The sequence below is a fragment of the Anomaloglossus baeobatrachus genome, chromosome 6 (genome assembly GCF_048569485.1).
Source record: "Anomaloglossus baeobatrachus isolate aAnoBae1 chromosome 6, aAnoBae1.hap1, whole genome shotgun sequence".
In the NCBI taxonomy this organism is placed as follows: Eukaryota; Metazoa; Chordata; class Amphibia; order Anura; family Aromobatidae; genus Anomaloglossus; species Anomaloglossus baeobatrachus.
The window spans coordinates 165,892,842-165,915,326 of NC_134358.1; the positions used below are offsets into that span (position 1 = coordinate 165,892,842).

Here is a 22,485-nt window from a genome sequence, read left to right on the forward strand (position 1 = left end):
GGAACTAACCATGAAAATGTGTTTTCTATTAACACAAAGCAAACAAACGCGGAGACTAGATAAAAATAAAAGTCAGAAAGGGAGAAATGATTCAGAAACAGTACAATGAAAAAAAAAAAAAAAAAAAAAAAAAAAGGGATAAAGCTATGCAAAGTGAAAATATCTAGAAGATAACATAATAATGGCTCAAAGGATCTCCTTATCAGGTCAAGGACAGATGCTATTGTTAGCAGTGGGGATGGGGTAAAGAGACCAGAGTGAGAAATACCTTACTATACAGAGAAAAAAAGGAGGTATTGTGGCCATATACTGCAGATACCGGTCAGCGAATGTTTAGGTGACAGATCTGTGCCATCTATGCATTGTATGTATAACCATACATACATACATACATACATACATGTTACATGAATGAATGAGGACATCCGTTTCCTTCATCACTCATGCAATTACCGACATATCAGAAATAATAAATCTGTTCTATGAAATATAGTTTGTTGGTTCTGTCGCTGAGTCTGACCAAAGCTCTCTATTACCTTATGAAAAATGAGATATTTTTTCAATAATTTGTATACAGACATTACTTAAAACAGATCTGCTGAAGTATTTGGTATAGTCTTAATCTTCTCTCGTTCCGATGAGGCGGGGGTTTAGTTTATTGTACACTTGTCCATCACCACCTCAATGATAGGAGACCTTTCCACATCAAGGGGATTCGGAGTTCTTTATGCACCAAATTATGTAAAAAAGTTAAGCTGCATTTACATAAATCGTGAAAGAGCTCGTTTCACGTTTGCCTTGGTGTGTAAACATAATTATTAAGGACCCGTCACACTAAGCAACATCGCTAGCAACATCGCTGCTAACGAACAACTTTTGTGACGTTGCTAGCGATGTTGCTGTGTGTGACATCCAGCAACAACCTGGCCCCTGCTGTGAGGTCGTTGGTTGTTGCTGAATGTCCTGGGCCATTTTTCAGTTGTTGCTCTCCCGCTGTGAAGCACAGATCGCTGTGTGTGACAGCAACAACTAAATGTGCAGGCAGCAGGAGCCGGCTTCTGCGGAGGCTGGTAACCAATGTAAACATCGGGTAACCAAGAAGCCCTGTCCTTGGTTACCCGATATTTACCTTTGTTACCAGCCTCCGCTGCTCTCACTGTCAGTGCCGGCTCCTGCTCTGTGCACATGTAGCTGCAGGACACATCGGGTTAATTAACCCGATGTGTGCTGTAACTAGGAGAGCAGGGAGCCAGCGCTAAGCATTGTGCGCTGCTCCCTGCTCTGTGCACATTTAGCTGCAGCACACATCGGGTAATTAACCCGATGTGTGCTGTAACTAGGAGAGCAGGGAGCCAGCGCTCAGTGTGCGCTGCTCCCTGCTCTCTGCACGTGTAGCTGCGTGCACTGGTAACCAAGGTAAATATCGGGTTGGTTACCCGATATTTACCTTAGTTACCAAGCGCAGCATCTTCCACGCGGCGCTGGGGCTTGTCACTGGTTGCTGGTGAGCTCACCAGCAACTCGTGTAGCGACGCTCCAGCGATCCCTGCCAGGTCAGGTTGCTGGTGGGATCGCTGGAGCGTCGCAGTGTGACATCTCACCAGCAACCTCCTAGCAACTTACCAGCGATCCCTATCGTTGTTGGGATCGCTGGTAAGTTGCTTAGTGTGACTGGACCTTTAGTGTGAAATGACTTTGGTGCAGCATAAAAAACATAGTTTGAGTATACAGGACTGACACTGCAAAGTACAATGGCTGCCTATACGCACTTCGTGATCCAGTATATCTCCAAGATATTAGTGACCGGCCCTTGCACTCTTAACATCCATTTTCTACTCAAAACACTGTGGCGTTAGAGGCTGGACTTACAAAGAAAGACAGCGGGGCTAGGTGAATATTCTGAGAGGCAATACTCCACCAGATCCTCCTAGATCACTCTGCTAGACAGTGTCTACCCACACCAGTCTGCGTAGGAAGATGCTGAGGGATCTACTTCTGACTCGTCACCCCAACTCTGGACTGGTAACAGTTAAAGATAGATTGTCCACTACTTTAACATTAAGTGCCTATCCTTTGATAACCTACACTAAAGGTGGCTTTACACACTGCAACATCGCAAACATCGCTGTAACGTCACTGGTTTTGTGACGTAATAGCGACCTCCCCAGCAACATTGCAGTGTGCGACACGTATCAGGGACCTGGCCTCTGCTGTGAAGTTACTGATTGCTACAAATCGTTCAGGACCATTCTTTGGTCCTTTGTTTCCCGCTGTGCAGCATGATCGCTAGAAAGTCTCAGTGTGTAAAGGGGACTTTACAGCGACTTAGTTAGCGACTTCCCTTTCAAAAAGCTGCTTTACAACGTCCCCAATGACTAGCTAGGTCGTTCTGCAGGTCTGCATCGCTGTTGCGTCGTTGGCCAGGTCTGCCTGTTTGACAGCTCACCAGCGACTCACCAGAGACTTTGTAGCGATCCCAGCCAGGTTGGGATCGCTGGTGGGATCGCTAGAAAGTCTCAGTGTGTAAAGGGGCCTTAAGTCTGACTGGCCAGGGTCCAATACCCAACAACCCCGCCGATCAGCTGTTTGCGGCGTCGCTGGCTTGAAATGCTCAGTTCCGGAGATGACCCGTCAACAGATCGTGGCAATGGCGAGGTACTGCATATCCATCCCAACCGCTATAAGACAACGGGGCAGCTCCAGAACGTAGCATTTCTAGCCACCTGCTGCCGCCACCGAGAACAGTTGATTGGTGGGGGAAGATAGGTGTTGGACCCTGGCCAATCAGACATTGATGACCTATTCTTAGGGCTGGTTCACACTAAGCGACAGCGACAACGAGGTCGCTGTTACGTCACCATTTTCTGTGACGTAACAGCGACCTTGTAAGTCGCTGTTATGATCGCTGCTTAGCTGTCAAACACAGCAGCCGAAGCAGCGATCATAACCGCGAGAGCAGGGAGCCGCGCACACTGCTTAGCGCTGGCTCCTTGCTCTCCTAGCTACAGTGCACATCGGGTTAATTAACCCGATGTGTACTGCAGCTACATGTGCAGAGAGCCGGAGCCGGCAGCACAGGCAGCGTGAGAGCTGCGGAGGCTGGTAACTAAGGTAAATATCGGGTAACCACCTTGGTTACCCGATGGTTATCCTGGTTACAGCTTACCACAGCTGCCAGACGCCAGCTCCTGCTCCCTGCTCGCTTCATTTCGTCGCTCTCTCGCTGTCACACACAGCGATCTGTGTGTCACAGCGGGAGAGCGCCTTTGAAGAAAACGAACCAGGGCTGTGTGTAACGAGCAGCGATCTCGCAGCAGGGGCCAGATCGCTGCTCAGTGTCACACACAGCGAGATCGCTAATGAGGTCACTGTTGCGTCACCAAAACCGTGCCGTAGCAGCGATTTCGGTAGCGATCTCGCTATGTGTGAAGCACCCCTTAGGATCAGTAATGGACAAGCCCTTAGAGTATTTTTTCCTCTAAATTGCAGCCACATTTCAGAATATAACATACATGTTTAGAATGTGGACGTTAAGTCACAAATTCATAATGACCCTTTAAAGTTTTAAAAGCTAGAGTATCAGATCCATGTCTGATCTACAGAAACCCACTACACCACAAGGCCAAATTCCCATGGGACAAAAACAGAGGACGTTGTTTGCTTGTGGTAAATCTGCTGGCTTTTACAATGCCAGCAGAGTGCATGAGATTTTAAGAAATATCTTGCGTGAAAAATATCTGTAGGGTGTTCAATTATGCTACAGATTTGAGGATTGCAGCAACACTGCACTCTTGCAATGATATCCACAGCGGTTAATAACTGTGGGTATCACTCGGGGACCTCCACAGTAAATAAGCCTGTGTTCCCACAAAACCTAGTGCGCAGTCAGGCGGCCGTATAAAAATGTACCAAGATCGGAACGCAGAACAGAGTGGCCGGCGGCTCAACCGAGCGCAACAGCTGTCCTACTCGGGTCAGAAAAATTATAGGTCATGTCAGGATGTTTTTGCTATGGAAACTGATAGCAGCATAAATGTAGAGACAGAGCCATGTGTCTTAACTGCACCCAGTGGTCTAGTATGATAGATTCCATGTTTGGTCTGATTTAGATGAAGGCTTTTGTCAGAAAGCCAAGCTCTACATAACCCTGTCCACACCCCTGAAAGGCAGCCTTCTGTGTACAGTGTGCATTGTCAGAAAGATGCCAATCAGTGGTAGGGTTGCACAGATTAGCCCGACTGGCCTGCATGCCTGTAGTAAGGCTTTGCTCCCACATTGAGCTTTTGATGCTGCAGAATTTCTGCACCCATTATGTAAATTAACATGCGTATAGTTTTTTTGTTACTTTGTGTATTTGTCTCTTGTTGGTATGTTATGTTCTTAATAATGCTGCTTTGTTTTTAATACTTCATGCTACTTGGTTTTGATAAAACTAGATTTATATAGTTATGTGTAGATTACAAGCGTTTTTGTAGTGTTTCTGCAGCCGCAGATTCACTAAAACCACTTGTGCGTTTTTTTTCTTGGATGTAGTTTAAGTCTATAGAGAAAATCTGCACATAAAACGCAACTAAAGGAGAAATGGACATGCTGCAGATTTGAAACACGCACCGCAGGTCAGTTTACACTGAGTAAAACACACGCACAGGAGATTTTTTTTTTATAAATCTCATCCCCCTTCCGGAACTGTAAGACGCTGCGTTTTGATGCAGCGAAAATATGCAGCCAAAAACTCACCAAAAGTTCATCGTTGGCAGACAGCCTAAAACCATAGCGGCCCAGAGAATGGGGCGTCACCCGAAGGTGGAAAAGCTGGGCCTCTGTCCTAGTAGTGGTCTATGGAACAGACAAGTAATGTAGAAAATAGCATTTCAGCTCACCTGATAAAAACGCACGGTGCAGGGCAGCTCCATAGAGAATCCAAAAGTAAAAATAGTACCATCACAAATCCGTAAAAAAAAAAAAAAAAAAATTTAATACAAAAATCCAAGAAGGTAGTTAGATAAAAGAAATATAAACGGATACAAGTACAGGTACTATTTCAACTTTTAGACAAGTAATATACTCCGCTATTTGAAGCACCTCTTTTGACAAAGAAAAAAAGCTGAGGCCGAGTGTGTACCTCTTCTCCAGTTAAGATAGGGATCGGATTCACTGTGGGTCCCAGCGGTCAGACTTACACGGTCAGCAAATGGATACGAGATAGCTTGTGATTTTGTGTGAACCTTTAATACTCTTAACAGCAAATATACAGTTCCAGGGTGTCTATAATAATCTATGGATAGTGCGAGTGATCTGTAATGCGTAACATTTCCTTTTAAAAAGGCATCTCCTAGAAAAGTCAATAGCTGTAATGCAAAACCTATTTACCGCATTTACAATTCTTGTTAAATGCACGAAACAGACAAATTGCAAAGGAAATCCCTTGATAAAACATGCCATATACATTACAAAGTGAGGCTCAAGTCACCAGACAAATGCAAGAACCAGGTCAGGAGAGAACGAATACAACACCTTCATACTTCTGTATCAAAAGGAAAATATATTCATCATTACGTTATATCTCCTTGTGTTTATATCAAAATGTAAAATCATTTTATTACTATCATTAGGCACTAAATCCTAGGGTTACCCTTCACTACTCATATTGGTTTCATTATCTCATGCTAGAGAATCTGCTAAGCTTTTGCTACTCCATCTGAGAGCAGCATCATGTAGGGGCAGAGAACCTGATTTCAATGATGTGTCACTTACTAGGTTATTGTGTAATTTTGATAAAAATCCCTGTTTTATCTACTGCAGATCTACCACCAGTTCTCTGATTACTGAGCTCTGTATAACCCCGCCTACATCATTGATTGTACACTGTACTTAGACTGAAAGCTGCCAATCAGTGGTATGGGCGGGGTTATACAGAGCACTTTATTATGGAGGACTACATGGCAGACCGTTTATTAGCCCTCTAAAGAGTCTTCTGCTAATAAAGCTGATATCAAAACTAGAGCTTGAAGCCTTTATTCTCCTACGCTTATTAGGTGGCAAAAAAAAATAAATAAAAAATGATAAAGTTCCTTTAAGGGAGTTCTGTGATGGTCACACCTATTATAGTCCATAAGGGGTTTTTTTTTTTTTTGAGGACTGAGTATTTTGCAAGAGAAAAAAAAAAAAAAAAAAAAAAAAAAGGACTTTTCTTTAAATCTTCGTCTAGGATCAAATTTGCCAAAATCTACAGACCTTAGGTAAAAAAAAAAAAAAAAAAAAAGCATCATTATGATACTGATGCAAAACATGGAAAATCCGCCAGTGGTTAACTCATCTTAATGTAAGAACCAACTAAACTAAAAGGTGAACATTTCTATTGTATTACAATAAATCGCTTCAAACACTTATTTGCAGTTGCAAAATTACATGCATCACCCTAAATAAGGATGACCTATACCTTTATATAAGAACATTCTACATTTCTTAATACAAATGTTACATGTCGCTGTCAGTATTATTTTTTTTAATTTTTTTTTTAATAAAATATCATTAACCAGCTTGGAATTTTATTTGGACAACCTGAAATGATTATTGATTATTAGAAAAGTGTTACCATTAAATTGTTCCAGACCAACATTTAGTTTGTGCATAAAAAAAAAAAAAAAAAAAATGATATAGAAACGTCTTAAAGGCGCCTTCACACAGTATTGTTTTCTAGTGTTTATAAGGTGATGTAATAAAATTAAACCGCTAACTTTATATTTTATGTAACAAGTATCTGGATGCCTTTTCTTACACGGTTTCAATATATACATGGACTTCTCTGCGAAATACCATATGCAGAACTTTCTACAAGAAAACAAAGCACTCAAAAATACAATGAAAAAATGTGCAAGTAACCCAATAGGTGCAGAAATTCTGCAACACATTTCTTATGAACCAATTGATCCCGGTTTCCTTCCATAGCCAATTTTCATATTTGCACTTTTTTTTTCCACCTCTTCCTCCAAGAACCAACTTTTTTTTTCCTTTTTCTCCCGTAGCTGTATTGGTTTGTTTCATATTAGCTGCAGTTTTGAATAACGCCATCTATTTTACCATATAATATATAGAAAAGTGTGTGGGGGCGGGGGGGGAGCCATTTGTGATTAGAAGGTTAAAAATAAAAATTACTTCTTACCAGTAATTTGGTTTCAGAACCCTCCACGACAGCAACCACAGGAGTTAACTCCACGCCCTAATTAGGAAAGGAAACACAAAAAAGTTAACACCCCTCCCCATCGCCAGTGTTTTTTTTTCAAGTAACTACATTGGCATGAATGGTCTAAAACTTTTATTTCAGTCAAAAACCATTAATTTTTACAATAGGCAGGGATGGAATATTCGTGCTGCCGTGGAGGGTTCCTAGAAACCGAATTACCGGTAAGAACTAATTCTATTTTCTCTAGTCACCCAACATGACCACAGGAGAAGTACCAACGGACAAAATGGGGTGGGGGTGCAGGGTGCGACAGCCTGAAGGATCTTCCGGCTGGAGGCTAGGTCCTTAGACAAATTCAGTCTATAATGTCTTGTGAAGGTATGGACTGACGACCAGGTGGTGGCTCTGCTTATCTGCTCTATGGAGGAGTTAGCCTTCTTGGCCCAAGAAACAGACACTGATTTGGTAGAATGAGCCCTGAGGTCTTCCGGAGGGGATAGTTCCTGAGTTTTGTAGGCTTCCATAATTGCCAGTTTGATCCAGTTAGCAATTGTGTTCTTAGCCGCCTTTCTACCTTTTATTTTGCCCCATGATCTGGACAAAAAAAATATGGTCCTTCCTTACATCTTCAGTCCACTGGAGATAGTGTGCAACCGCTCTGTGTACGTCCACGGAATTACATTTCTCCTCTCTAGGATTTGATGGATTCTAGCAGAAGGATGGTAATATTACATCTTGAGATCTGTGGAATTCAGATACTACTTAAGGGAGATAAGACTGGTCTTGACTGAAGATAATCCTGTCCAGGATTCTTAAATATGGTTCTCTAGTAGTTAGGGACTGTAATTCACCCACTCGTCTGGCTGATATAATTGCTACCATGAACATAGTTTTCCACAACAGAGTTCTCAGAGTGGTTTACGCGATAGGCTCAAAGGGCGATTGTGTTAAGCCAGTAAGAACTATATTTAAGTCCCAGGGAGGGACCAGATTAAATTTGTTTGGGATGCAACCATCCTGTTGAAGTCATAAACCTCTTAATTCACCGGTGGCTTGCTAGATCTTGATCAAAGTATGAGCTGAGAGCCGAGATTTGCACCTTGAGGATTCCAGGCTTTAGGCCTCTGTCTAGGCCATTTTGAAGAAAGTATAGGATCTGTGCCACATTAGGATGGAATGGATCAAGTAGTTCAGGTTCACAGCAGGAGGAGAAGGTCTTCCAGATTTTCCAGTATATAGCATTAGTTACCAGTTTCTGGCTGTTCTGTAGCGTCTCAATCACTGTCGGATAGGTCTCTGGCTTTTAAGATTGTGGTTTCAGAAGCCAGGCTACTAGGTTGAGCTTGTGAAGCTCCTGATGGACTAGTGGACCTTTATGAAGAACGTCGTATATTTGAGGTAGTAGTATCAGTCCTTCGCATGCTAGACTGGTTATGGTCCCGAACCAGCTTCTCCTCAGCCACCTTGGCGGTGCAATCAGGATTGTTGTGACCCCATCCGTCCAAATTTTCTGTAATGCCTTTGCAAACATCAGAATTGGTGGAAAGGCAAAAAGGCATAGGCAAGTCTGTAATCCAATGTATGTGCATCCACAGCCAGGCACAATATTTTGGGTTTAGTGAGAAGAAGCGGTGCGGTTTTGCATTCTGTTGGTTTGCGAAGAGGTCCACTTCTGGATTGCCCCATTTCTCTACTAGTATCTGAAACACCTCTGAATGGAGAGTCTATTCGCCTGGATGAACATCTGTCCAACTAAGGAAGTCCGCCTGGATGTTTACAGAGCCTTTCAGATGGAATACAGAGAGAGATAGAAGGTGCTTCTCTGCCCAGCTCAGTATTCTAGTGAATAACACCTTTAAGGTTATATGACGGGTACTCCCTTGGCGTCGAAGATGGGCTACTGTCGTCATATTGTCAGTATATTTTCACATGTTGTCTCTGGACCAGTGAAGATGCTGCCCTGAGTGCCTCGTCACTGCTTTTAGTTCTCTGAGGTTTGAGGACATGAGACTGATCTCCTGCGTCCAGAGCCCAGGAAGGGTGACTGAGCGACCACAGCCCCCCAGTCCAGCGTCCATTGTTATTGTTACTGGGGGGGTTCTGATTTCAACAGAACCCTCTTTGGAGGTTTTTTAGGGACATCCACCATGGGAGAGAAGATCTTACTGGACCAGATAGGAGGATCTTCCTGGTTAGAGATCTTGGCGATCCGTCCCAAGCTGTCAGAATGGCCGTCTGGAAGGTCCTTGAATGGAATGGAGCCCAAGCTACTGCTGGAAGGATGTCATGGATCCTAGGACTGACATAGCTGATCTCAAGGTTACTGATCTCAGACTCTGTAGAATCAAAATTCAAGATTTGGGGACGGCGGAGCCGGACATGACTGTGTGAAGACGCTTCCTCTCTGAGCTCCTCACTGCAATCCCCCATAAAACTGGTTTTAATTGCTAAAATGGGCAAATCTTCTAACAAAAAGGCTAAGCCCAGCACCCTGAAGCGGCCACCTTCATCTCAGAGCAATATTGGATCCTACCTCACCCGCTCCCGGGAGCCTGGGACAGTACCACAGCCAGGACGGGAGCTGAGGCCTGCAGACCCTGATCCCGTACCAGGCCCGTTGCCTGAAAAACACAGCAGCCTCAGAGGCTCGGAGGACGGGAGTAGCGGCGGGGAGGTCCCGTGCCACAGAGGAACCCACAGCTGGATCCATGACAGCGTTTGATAACAAGGGAAGCCCGACGCTGAGAGAGACAGCAAAGCCTGCGGCGCCATTTCAAGATGGCGGCCGCACACGGAGGAACAAACCGGCGGTTCAGTGGTGGAGGTTGGGACACCCGCAGCCAGTGCCTTACCTGCTACACGCTCCGCTGTGAAGCTGCAGGATCCGGTGAGTTCACACAACCCACGTGCGGCCGATGCACGTAGGAAGCTGGCAGCTGCAGCCGAGGAGAACGGGGCACACGTGCACCCAGGCATAAGCGGTGACTCACCACTGCAGGCCCGTGCATTGGAGAAGATGTCGCCACGTTGTGCAGCGGAGGAGGAGAAAACACCAATCCTGCACACAGGTGCTGTAGAGGGGGGGGATGAAAAGGGCTGCAAGTCACCCTGATAAGTTACCTGCCTGCAGTTCACAGATGCTGGGTCTGCATGGGGACTCAGTAAGGGGGGCTAAAACCAGAGACTGTGGTAACATCACTTGCCCCTCTCCCCTGTCAGAGATCCCAGGGCCCTTAGGGAGCTTTGAGGAAGGAGAGGGACCATATAATCCCCTGGTGGCTGCAAATTAATCCTGGGGAATCCCCCAGGGGGAGACATCCCCCACCCATTCAGAAAGCTGGTCCACATGTTCCTCCTAGGCAGAGAGCCTGGAAAGCCCAAGTGGAGAATTGGAGAAAGGCATTCTGATGCCCGTTAATAGTGGGCTCCGGGTGCTGGGATCTCCCCCACTCCGACATGCGTCAATGCCACAGGCGTGGGGAGACATGAATAACCCCCAGGGTACTCAGAAAGTGATATATGGTCCGGCGTTACAGGACCATTTTCAGGCATATTCCAGCATGTCCCATACTGCTGCCTCGATGGGTGAGGACCGTCCGGCATCTTTAGCAGATTTGCGCTCGCTGTTACAAGCGATACCCACCAAGAATGATATTGCAGCACTGGCCAACCAAGTGGTGGCAGAATGTAAACAGGAATTCACCCAATTGTGGTCTGAACTCTCCTCACTCAACCATAGGGTGGACACCCTTGATGAGCGGCAATCAAATTCTCAGGTCTCTATTCAATCTATCCAAGAGACGGTAAAGAACCAGTCCAAGAAATTATTTGCCCTTCAACAGCATGTAGATGACCTGGAGAACAGAAACAGACGGAACAATCTACATGTTCGGGGCCTTCCTGAGTCCATTGCCGCCCCTGATATTCCTGCAGTTCTCTGTTCAATCTTTAATAGCTTACTAAAGAGACCACCAGGAGCTTCTTTTGAACTTGACAGAGCCCATCGGGCCCTACGTCCCCCAGACCCAGAGGACTCTCGTCCAAGAGATGATGTGTGTAGGGTGCACTTTTTTGCCGCCAAGGAGGCCATCTTGCTTGCCGCCTGGAGGAAACAGAACTTATCATACAATGGTTCAGTCATCCGCATAATGCCAGACCTCTCACGGCACACTCTAGCCCAGCGTGCTACCCTTAAGCCTCTTCTGGATGTCTTAAAAGAAAAGGGCCTACCGTTCCGATGGGGATTCCCCTTCTCCCTATCGGTACAGAAGGACTCACGGTGGTGGATCTTCCGTTCCCCAGAGGACTTTCCGGCATTCGTCGCGAACCTGGGCCTACCTACTATTTTCATCTCAGAGTGGCCCACAACGCTGCTACAGCCTTGGGTTCCTAGGGGAAAAGCTAGCACTACCAAGCCGATCACACATTCTGATTCCAGTAGAGGGCTGCCACCGAGAGGAGATATGGGGGGAGGGGTGTCGCAGAACAGGCCGCCCTCGGCAGCTGAAATAGATAAGCTCAGAGGATGTGCATGCCTCCAGGACCTGCATTACTTTCAGTTACCTAAGATAAAGCTTTTTTTTTTCATGCTGACCTCAAGTCTAGTTATCGCCCGTATTGCACAATAATTTGATACTTTCGCCAGTGTTTATGGTTAACTTGAATGTTTCAAGTATATCTAGAGCTCTGTTCGGTTATGTCGGACAGCTTTTTTTCCCCAAATAGGATGGGATCCCCTGTCCTGCTGAGTCGTGGCGGATATTTTCCCTAGGAACGTTTGTTCGGTCTTAGTTTATTGTGCAAGGTTTTTATGCCTGCTGTTATTTTTTTTTCTCTCCCTCCTACACTCTTCTCATCTCAAGTCTTTTCTTCTGTCTTTGGCGGCCGGGCTGATCGTGTCCGATTCTTTTTTTCATATATCCCTAATGTCTCATTCCCCTATAGACGGCGGACCTAACCATAGCCTCTCTCAAAGCCAAGGGCCTCAATGTTCCGGAGAAAAGGTCGCAGATACTTTACCACCTTCATAAAAACGGAAGGTGAGAAAAGTATGTTTCCAGGAGACCCATTTCAAACAGGCACACTCCCCAACTATCAAAAATAAATACTACCAGACATAGGTAACCTCAGATAATCGATACTCCAGTTCCAAAGGTGTGGCGATAGCCATTCATAAATCTCTCCCTCATCAAATCTTAAAGTGCACGACGGATAGCCTTGGAAGATATATTATCCTTTTGCTGAAGGTGGGGGACCAAACATTTACAATAATCAATGCATACGCCCCAAATTTAAGGCAGGACAGCTTTGTTGCTCGGCTGGTAGACGTTGCGATCCCTTTGATACAAGGTACCGTAATTTTATGCTGCGACCTTAATGTCACCCTCGACCCCACATTGGAGCATTGCTTACTCTACCATTAAACGTATCAAAAAAGCTTTATTCCGTATCCAAATGTTCGATACATGGAGACTACAACACCCGTCGGACAGAGATTATAGTTTCTATATATATACACACACACACACACACACACACACACACACACACACACACACACACCTCATATAGCCGTATCGACTATATATTTCTACAACACAATGCCCTCCCCTGGATACGACATACGGGGATAGGTAACATACGGGGATAGGTAACATACTATGGTCAGACCACGCACCGGTCTATTGTACGATCGAAATTCCCTCTCTCTCTCGACCCTTAGAGGGTCGTGGCGGCTGAACGAGTCGTTGCTGCTGGATGAGCTGTGTTACTGATGTTCAGACCTCTATCACAAGGTTCATAGAGGACCACTCAGTGGACGACACTGCCCCCCACCTATAAGTGGGAAGCATTGAAGTGCGTTCTACGAGGCATTTTTTATTAAACAGGTCTTAAAAAAGAAAGGGCCCAAGACATAGTAAAAGCTCTTCGTAGGGTCTCTGAACTGGAGCTCATCCACAATCGAGCCTTATCGGCCCCTAATCTACAAGCCCTTTTACACGCTAGGATTGAGGTTAAAAAGCTGCTAGATTCCTCATATAAACGCCTACTACAGGTGGGAAAGGGGAGGTTTTATGAGTTTGGGGATAAGCCAGGCAGACTGTTGGCCAATGCGCTGAGAGAAAGGAGAGCTCATACTCTCATTCCATGCATCAAGAACTCACGTGATGAACTACTTTATGCCACCCCCGATATCTCAAATACTTTCCACGACTTTTATTCTAGGCTGTACAATTTACCTGTTGGGCCCCCTGAGTTAGGTGATGGGTGCCCTTCCATGCCCTCATCATTTAGGCGTCTCTACAGCTCGATAATTGAAGACCTAGAGAGCCCTTTTTCATTGGAGGATATATTGGCGGTGATTCGCGATACACCTGGCAACAAGAGCCCCGGTCCCGACGGGTTCCCCGCCAAGTTTTATAAATCCTTTTCAGAACCGCTAGCACCCTTAATGCTTCTCTCCTTTAACTCAATTTCGGATTTGGTCCCTTTCCCACCCCATTCCACCACAGCCCATATTTCTCTGCTCCTTAAGGCTGGAAAAGACCCCACGGCGTGTAGTAGCTTTAGACCAATATCTCTCCTTAATGTAGATTTAAAAATCTATGCCAAGCTCTTGGCAAACAGACTTAAGCTGGGTTTACACACTGCAACATCGCAAAGGACATCGCTGTAACGTCACCGGTTTTGTGACGCAATAGCGACCTCCCTAAGTCTCTGTTAAGTCTCTGGTGAGCGTTCAAACAGGCACCAGGCCAACAACGCAACAGCGATCCGGACCTGCAGAGCGACCTAGCTGGTTGTTGGGGACGTTGATAAGCAGCCTTTTGAAAGGGAAGTTGCTAACAAAGTCGCTGCAAAGTCTTCACACACTGAAACTTCATGCTGCACAGCGGGAAACAAAGGACCTAGGAATAGTCCTGAACGATTTGTAACGATTACAACTTCACAGCCGGGGCCGGTCGCTGATCGGTTTCACACACTGCAACATCGCAAACAACATCGCTATTGCGTCACAAAACCGGTGACGTTACAGCGATGTCGTTTGAGATGTTGCAGTGTGTAAACCCAGCTTTAGCCCTCTGCTGCCTGACCTGATCCATTTGGATCAGGTCGGTTTTCTCCCGGGTAGGGATGCGAGGGATAACACCATAAAGACCCTGGACCTAATCCATCACGCACACACTAAAACTTTCTTTGATGTTGTTATCTCTGGATGCTGAGAAGGCTTTTGACAGAGTCTCCTGGCAGTCACTTTCTCAGACACTGGAGCATATAGGCCTGGGGCCAGTGTGCTCGTCCAGGATTATGGCCCTATACCATTCTCCGACGGCATACCTTAAGATTAATGGCACTCTGTCGAGACCCTTCTCCATCCATAACGGGACCCGACAAGGGTGTCCTCTGTCACCTTTATAGTACATCTTTGTCATGGAACACTTGCTATCAGCCATTAGGAACAACCCAGATATACGGGGAGTCAATATCGCCAATCGGGAGCATAAATGTGCCGCTTTTGCCGACGATCTCCTCGTTTATCTGTGCAATCCCCTTACATCTCTCCCGTCACTAATGTTGGAACTAAACCGCTTTAGCAGGTGGTCCAACTTTAAAATCAATTTTGATAAATCAGAGACCCTAAATATTTCCTTGCCTCAAACAACTGTAGATGCTATAAAACCAAACTTCCCCTTTAGATGGCCACCCCACGGCAGTATTGGTTACTTGGGCATTCATATCCCATCCGATCTGACCAGGCTCTTCGCACTGAATTATCAACATTTTCTGTCAAAACTTGAAGAAGACTTAGTTTCTTGGCAAAGGGATACTCTTTCTTGGTTAGGCAGGATTAGCGCTCTCCGGATGACGGCCCTGCCAAGACTGTTATATTTGATACAAACGGTGCCGGTTTATGTTCCGGCGGCCTATTGGGCCAGGATACAGCGCTTATTCAATCAATTTGTTTGGTCGAAGAAGCGCACCCATCTAAGGAGTAGCGTCCTGACTAGGACCAAGAACGCGGGTGGGGCAGGGTTGCCCGACTGTAGGCGGTATTATCTGGCAACCGCTCACGCCAGAGTTTTAGACCTGTTACATAATTCTAGTTCCAAGCTTTGGGTATGTTTGGCACAGGATCTATGCCCTTTATCAGTGCCGACCCTGCCGTGGACCTGGCCACTCCTTACCAAACATAAGATTAATATGTCTTATAGCACCAAACAAACATTGAAATCTATACACTCTACACCACTTCGCAATCACCTGATCCAGCCCAGAGGTCCCCTCATGCCCCTAACTGATAACCCAGAGTTTATACCAGGGGCATCATCCAACAACTTTCTGGGTAGCTCGAAATAAAACCCTTTGAGACTGAACCAGGTAGCCCCGGAGGCCACTCTTGAAGATTGTAGAGAATCGTAATTTCAAATTGCGGTTCCATTTTGAATACGCCCAACTTAAACATTTTATAACCTCACAAGACATTATCATGGCTCATCCCTCGCATCTTTTGAAAGCCTATGCGCGGTTTCCTCCGATACACGTCATGCAGTATCAAAAGTGTACAAGCTCATGACAAGGGGGGGGTTGTTTCTATGTTTAGACCGTCCTTGATGATATTTACAACCCACTGATTTCAAGACATCACTGACCATTGGGGAAAGAATCTTGATAGACGTCCTCCCACTATTCTGGCGTCATTGTCTATCTTGGCGCTGGGGATGATCTTCCATTTTCTGAGAGGTAAAGATAGTCCTGCCTTTACTTCCCTTGGCGTAGCTCACCACCCCGACTTTCCCTTCCCTCTGTACTGGGAGGTTTGGCTCAGGGGGCCGAAATATTTTTTGGGGTCTTTGTTCCGGAAGAGATTTGTTTTTATCAGTAGCCTTTTCCAAAAGGTCATCTAGAGCTTGTCTAAAAACATTGTTTCCCCAAAATGGGATGGAATAAAGTTTAATTTTGGAAGTTGTATCACCACTCCAGAGTTTGAGCCATAAGGCTCTTCTTGAGGAATTAGACAGTACAGCCGCTTTAGCAGCAACACAACCCACTTCAGCCGAGGCATCCGCTAGAAATCCTGTGGCTTTTTGAAGCAATGGGATGGATGCTAGCAAGTCTTCTCTGGGGGTGCCTCGAGAAGGTGGTTTTCAAGTTGTCCCATCCATATAGAAAGATCTTGCTACACATGTGGAGGCCACATTAGTGCTCCTTAGGAGGCCCCTGGAGTGTCGGCCATGCTCCACTTTACCTCGTGAGGTGCAGGTAGAGAAGGCAGGTCCTGAATCCAGGGAGAGACTAGAGCAGCGACGGAGGAGGGAAGCAGCATGCTCCGACCTCAGCTGCCCAGTGGCAAGACAAAAATGTTCTTTTCCCCGCAGTACTCTAGTCACTGGCTACAGAGCATCACAGGTCCTCTTCGTGCCCCAGTAGGGACAGGAAACAATACTGGAGAAGGGAGGTGGGGAGGGGTTATTTAACCTCTGTGTTTCCTGTCCCAATTAGGGGTGGAGTTAACTCCTGAGGTGCTGTCGTGGAGGGTGACTAGAGAAAACAACAATTCTTTAATGGTTTACTGGGTTTTGTTTTCACAGTATTCTTTGTATAGTAAGATAACTGGAAATAAGATTCCTTAGGTCAAATTAATAAGCAAAAACATTTTTTTTTTTATATATTTCTAGTTCTTCGGATGATTGTTGACCCATTTATACTGATTATAGGGAGATAATCGTTGCTAGGATTGCCCATTGAGATAGTCAATGAGGCGCCATAAAATTGTGGTGCACACTGAGTCTCAGGCTTGCGTTAAGAAGTAGCAGACCCCACACAGGAGACCTGCAAGCCGGTAAAGCTGAGAGGTCATGTGGTGCAAAAGACGACAGACACTAAAAACTGGAGAAGACATCAAATGCTAAGTATTTCAGTACACACACTTAAGAGCATGACTACTGTCAATATTTACACATGAAAATAAGAAACTTTGTAATATATCTTTATCGAGACATATTTGCTTTCTCCTTCTGGGCTGATCTTTCCTTCGCAAAATTCTCAGTTCCCAGGCAAGATCTGTATTCAGCGAAGACACATTGTTACATTACTGAGACAGGAGATGGCAGTTTTATTTTTTAGAAGTTTCTATCCAGAAAGAAGGGGAGGGGGGGGGTGAGCTTGGCCTCCGACTCCTTCCTCTTTCTTCCCACAATAGGATCTTGTGAGTAGCAACTGCCATCTCCAACCTCTAATCTAAAGGACCGCACCCACCAACTACACATTTTGCCTGAAAATTCGCAATTTTGTGAATGAAAGATCAGCCCAAGAAGAGAAAGCAAATTTGTCTGATAAGATACATTACCAAGTTGCTTATTTTCACATGTGCTATTGATTTATGAAATAAAAATTGGAATAGTTTGGTTTTAAGGATTAGGGTAAATAAATTGGTAGGACAGCCTCTTCAAGGGACTATCACCAGGTTTTTGCTCCCCCATCTGAGAGCAGCATAATGTAGAGGCAGAAACCCCGAATCCAGTGAGGTGTCACTTACTGAGCTCTTTGCTGTCATTTTGATAAAATTATTGTTTTCTGTGCTGCAGATCTAGCAGTTTTATGTCAAGTAGTCCTCTAATGATAAAATCAGTTTAATCAGCAGTAGATTATCAAAACTATACTAAGCAGCCCAGTAAGGCCCGTTTCACACATTGACATTTTGCCGGATCCGGCGCACTCCAGTACAGTGTAATACAGTACAATTGCATCACAGCAACCTCTGGTCACATGCTGTCATGTGACCGGAGCTTTCCGCAATGCCATTGTACAGTATTAACACTGTACTGGAGTGCGCTGGATCCGGCAAGCCGGCGAAACTCCGGATGTGTCAAACAACCCTAAGTGACACCACTGGAATCAGGCACGCTGCCCCTACGTTATACTGCTCTTAGATTAGGTGTTAAATACCTTTTGACAAATTTCCTTTAAAATCACATGATTTTTCGCAATAACAGGTTTTTAAAAAATAAATGTGTGAGGTGTGCGTGTACTTAAGGCAGCATTTTTGCAAGTTTGTTGCCTAAAACTGCATGTCTTTTCCCAGAAAAGTCTGAGAATTCAGAAATGTTGTGTGCACGTTTAAGTTTTAATTTTTTTGTCTGCAAAAAGCACAGCAGAAACACGTTTTCTCTTTTTCAGAAATTAGAGAAAAGGAAACGTAGCGCACGCGGCAAATCCTGCATATTATTTAGGCAAGCATGACGTTTGGCTACATAGTTGCATCACATAGATGGGAAGCGCTGTAGTGTTAGAGCTCTAAAAATCACACACTAGTCGGGTATGACCGCACTTTGAGTTTCAGCTGCTTTTTAGGTCCGTTTTGAACTGCAGTGTTTTCATGCCAAAAGTCATGCGTTTTGCGTTTCCATAATAGTCTATGGAAAATGTAGATTTCTAGACCGCACTTTGCATTTTAAAACGCTGCGTTTAATTTGCATAATTTGTGGCAAAAAACATGCGTTCAAAGAAGCAACATGTCAGTTGTTTTTGCCATTTCTGCAGCGTTTTGCTAACATTGAAGTCAATGAGAAGTATCAAAAAGCAACAAACATCAAAATTCCAGCGTTTTACCTGCTTTTTAGGTGCAGAAACAACGCGTTTTTTTACTTAAAAACGAATGCTTTTCACACATTAAAATAATGGAATAATATGTCCCTTTACACACACACACACACACATAGTATGACAATTATTGAAAATTATGATTTTATTGCCATTTTAGCAATAAATATAAAACTGCTATATTTTCATGAAATATAACTATTTTCTTTATTAATACAAAAATTAAATATGTTTTGCTTTTTTTTCCTCGTTTTTCATTCGGTTTGACTAATCTTTATTTAGCGGTGTCTTGATGTTCAAAACGCATCTGTCAAAACGCAGGTGAAAAAGCGCTGAAAACGCATCTAAAACGCGGTAAATACGCATGCGTTTTCAGCGCTAAATTTCTGGAAAAGGCAACTTTGGCTAAATCAATTAAGGCAAAAACGTGCGTTCTGAACTGCGAGTAGGTGAACGCAAAGTGCGGTCATAGCTTTAAAGTTCACATGATTTTTTTTAAACAAGCAAAAAAAAAAAAACAAAACAAAAAAAAAAAAAAACGACATTGTAGATCAGCAATCGCAAAGCCTTTTCCCAATAGGAGGACCCTTACAAATACATTTCCCACCTGGGAACCCTTACCGTTTGCTTTCCGGTAAGAGCACCTCTATACATTAAACTGTGGTTTGGAAACTCTGCCATATCTCAAGTAAAACTTTTCCAGCAGTTATGAGTAAGACCCATCATACACCATACAAGCATAAAAGAGCCTCAGCGTGACTATTCTGGTCAGCAACCTTTATGTAAAAAAATAAAAAGCCAACTTGTCCAAACCATTTATGCCAGCCATCTTTATCCTCAAACACACTAGTGGACAAGACAGAAAAGGGCCGGTGGCAGAACAGTATACTGGCCCTTTGCAGCCCAAGAGCTCATCATAATGCACCCTTCCACCTGCTCTGGAGGTATAAATGGCCCCCCTAACCTCTTGAGCCCCTGTGCTTTTGAACAGGCTGCACCAATGATATGTCCGCCCCTGCTCAACACCACTAATGTCCAAAATACCAAAACACCAACTATTTCAAAGTGAATCATTTTCTCCCAAAAAAATGTGTACAAGATCATTCACTAGTTCCAGCAATGACAACACTTCATTATCCATTTCCCAACGTCTGTTCTTATCAGTCGGACTCTTTTACAACAAGAAAGGAGTGAAACACATCTGCTCGATAGTGAAGCACCACAAGTACAGAAAGTATATTATGCTCACAAAATTATATCATTGAAATTGCATGTCAAAGTCTCCAAACTATTGAAATAATCTGCCCAAGAGCGTTTCACCTCGACTGCTTCTTCTGGGGCATGATCTTTAGATGTTACTCCCCCTAACCCTCTAAATATTTTGCTTGCTCCAGTGGTATAGAATGGATAAAAACTTGAAAAGTTTACACTTATATCTGTAGAGCCAAATACAGCATAACTTACATAATTTGAAAGAAAGAAAGAAAAAAAAAAGACCTGGGTCCATCTAGTTTAAACCTTCCTCCACAAATTATACATTTTGTCACGAAATCATTTATAACCGACAATGTTTGTACTGAGGAGATCATCCAGCCCTATTATAAAAGCTGTTATAGTATCTGCCATTAATACCTCTAAAAGGTGGCTTTACACACTGCAACATCGCAAACGACATCGCTGTAACGTCACCGGTTTTGTGACGTTATAGCGACCTCCCCAGCGACATTGCAGTGTATGAAACACATCAGCGACCTGGCCCCCGCTGTGAAGTTGCTGATCACTACAAATCGTTCAGGACCATTCTTTGGTCCTTTGTTTCCCGCTGTGCAGCAAAGTCTCAGTGTGTAAAGGGGACTTTACAGCGACTTCGTTAGCGACTTCCCTTTCAAAAAGCTGCTTTACAACGTCCCCAATGACCAGCTAGGTCGTTCTGCAGGTCCGGATCGCTGTTGCGTCGTTGGCCAGGTCTGCCTGTGACAGCTCACCAGAGACTTTGTAGCGATCCCGGCCAGGTTGGGATCACTAGAAAGTTTCAGTGTGTAAAGGGGCCTTTATGGTAGGGCATTCCACAGTCTGACTGCTCTAAGGCTATATGTGCACACTGCAGTTTGTCATGTTTTTTGGTCCAGTTTTGTTGTCAGAAAGTTCTCTCTTTTGACTTCCCAACAAAGTCTATGAGAATTTAGATTTGCTGGGCGCACATTGCGGTTTTTTTTTGTCTACAGTTTAACTTCTGTCAAAAAAAAAAAAAAGCAGCATGCGCTATCTTCTTACGTTTTGTCACATTTTCTACTGAAAAACACAAGAAATCAGAATTGACAAAAAAAAAAAGCCGCACCATCATTACAAGCGGTATTTTTGACATTTTCAGCCACTCTGGGACAAGGTGCAGTTTTGATTGCAGTTTTTGTGACAAAACTGCAGTGTGCGCATATACCCTAACTGTAAAGAACCCTTTCCTATTTTCATCCACTCACAGTGAATGCCCCCTTGTCCTTAGTGTTGCCTTTTGAGGGAATAAGTCATGTGCCAATCCTTTATATTGACCACACAAGTATTTATACATATAAATGAGATCTACTTGGAGACGTCTTTTTTTAAAGCTAAACAAATCAAACTTTTTCACCCTCATCATATGGGAGGCCTCCATCCCTTCTAGTAGTCTAGTTGCCCATCTATTAAATGATTAACTTCTGAATGTCCTTTTTAAAATATGGAGCCCAAAACTGGATCCCATACTCTAGATGTGGCCTTACAAGTGATTTATAGAGGGGTAACAATGTGTCTTTAACAGTTGACATGTGTGCCTGCTAGCCGCGAGTGGAATCGCTTCCTCCCGCGGCCATTAACCCCTTAAATCTCGCTGCCAAAGTCTGGCAGCAAGATCTATATGTGCGCGGCCATGTTTTTTACTTACCGCCGCCCCACCGGAAGTCACGTGCGTGATCACGTGACTTTCGGTGGTTGCCATCGTAGCACAGGGTCATGTGATGACGCCTGCAGCTATGAAGTTTCACTTTCGTTTTCCCTCAGCCGCGAGCAGAGAGAAACAGAAAGTGACTGAATAGCTGTGATCAGCAGATAGATAAGAGCGATCAGATTGCTGATCGCTATAACCCCCTAGGAGGACTAGTAAATTAAAAAATAAATAAAAAAAAAACTAAAAGTTCAAATCACCCCCCTTTCCCCCCATTGAAAATTAAAGGGTTAAAAAATAACATAAATATACACATATTTGGTATCGCCGCGTTCAGAAATGCCCGATCAAAATATAAAATCAATTAATCTGATTGATAAACGGCGTAGGAGCAAAAAAAATTCCAAACGCCAAAATTACGTTTTATGGTCGCCGCAAGTTTTACGCAAAATGCAATAACAGGCGATCAAAACGTAGCATCTGCACAAAAATGATACCATTAGAAATGACAGCTCAAGATGCAAAAAATAAGCAGTCACTGAGCCATAGATCCCAAAAAATGAGAAAGCTACGCGTTTCGAAAAATGGCGCAAAACGTGTGCCACTTTTATTGGACAAACTTGTGGAATTTTGTTTTAACCCCTTAGATACAAGTAAACCTATACATGTTTGGTGTCTACAAACTCGCACCGACCTCAGGCATCATAACCACACATCAGTTTCACGATATAGTGAACACCGTGAATAAAACATCCCAAAAACTATTGTGCCCTCACACTTTTTA

At 44.2% G+C, this 22,485-nt stretch overlaps 1 protein-coding gene across 5 annotated transcripts in view; it reads right to left on the reverse strand.

The window, feature by feature from the left end:
- GREB1L (GREB1 like retinoic acid receptor coactivator) overlaps positions 1 to 22,485 on the reverse strand; it is a 191,311-nt gene that overhangs the window by 166,373 nt on the left and 2,453 nt on the right. For 4 of the 5 annotated variants that reach the window (XM_075314466.1, XM_075314470.1, XM_075314468.1 and 1 more), the window contains exon 2: positions 7,163 to 7,219. The exons of the other annotated variant lie outside the window; for it this stretch is intronic. The gene's annotated coding sequence lies outside the window, so the exon portion shown is untranslated. The remainder of the gene's footprint in view (positions 1 to 7,162; positions 7,220 to 22,485) is intronic. 5 annotated transcript variants of the gene reach the window in all.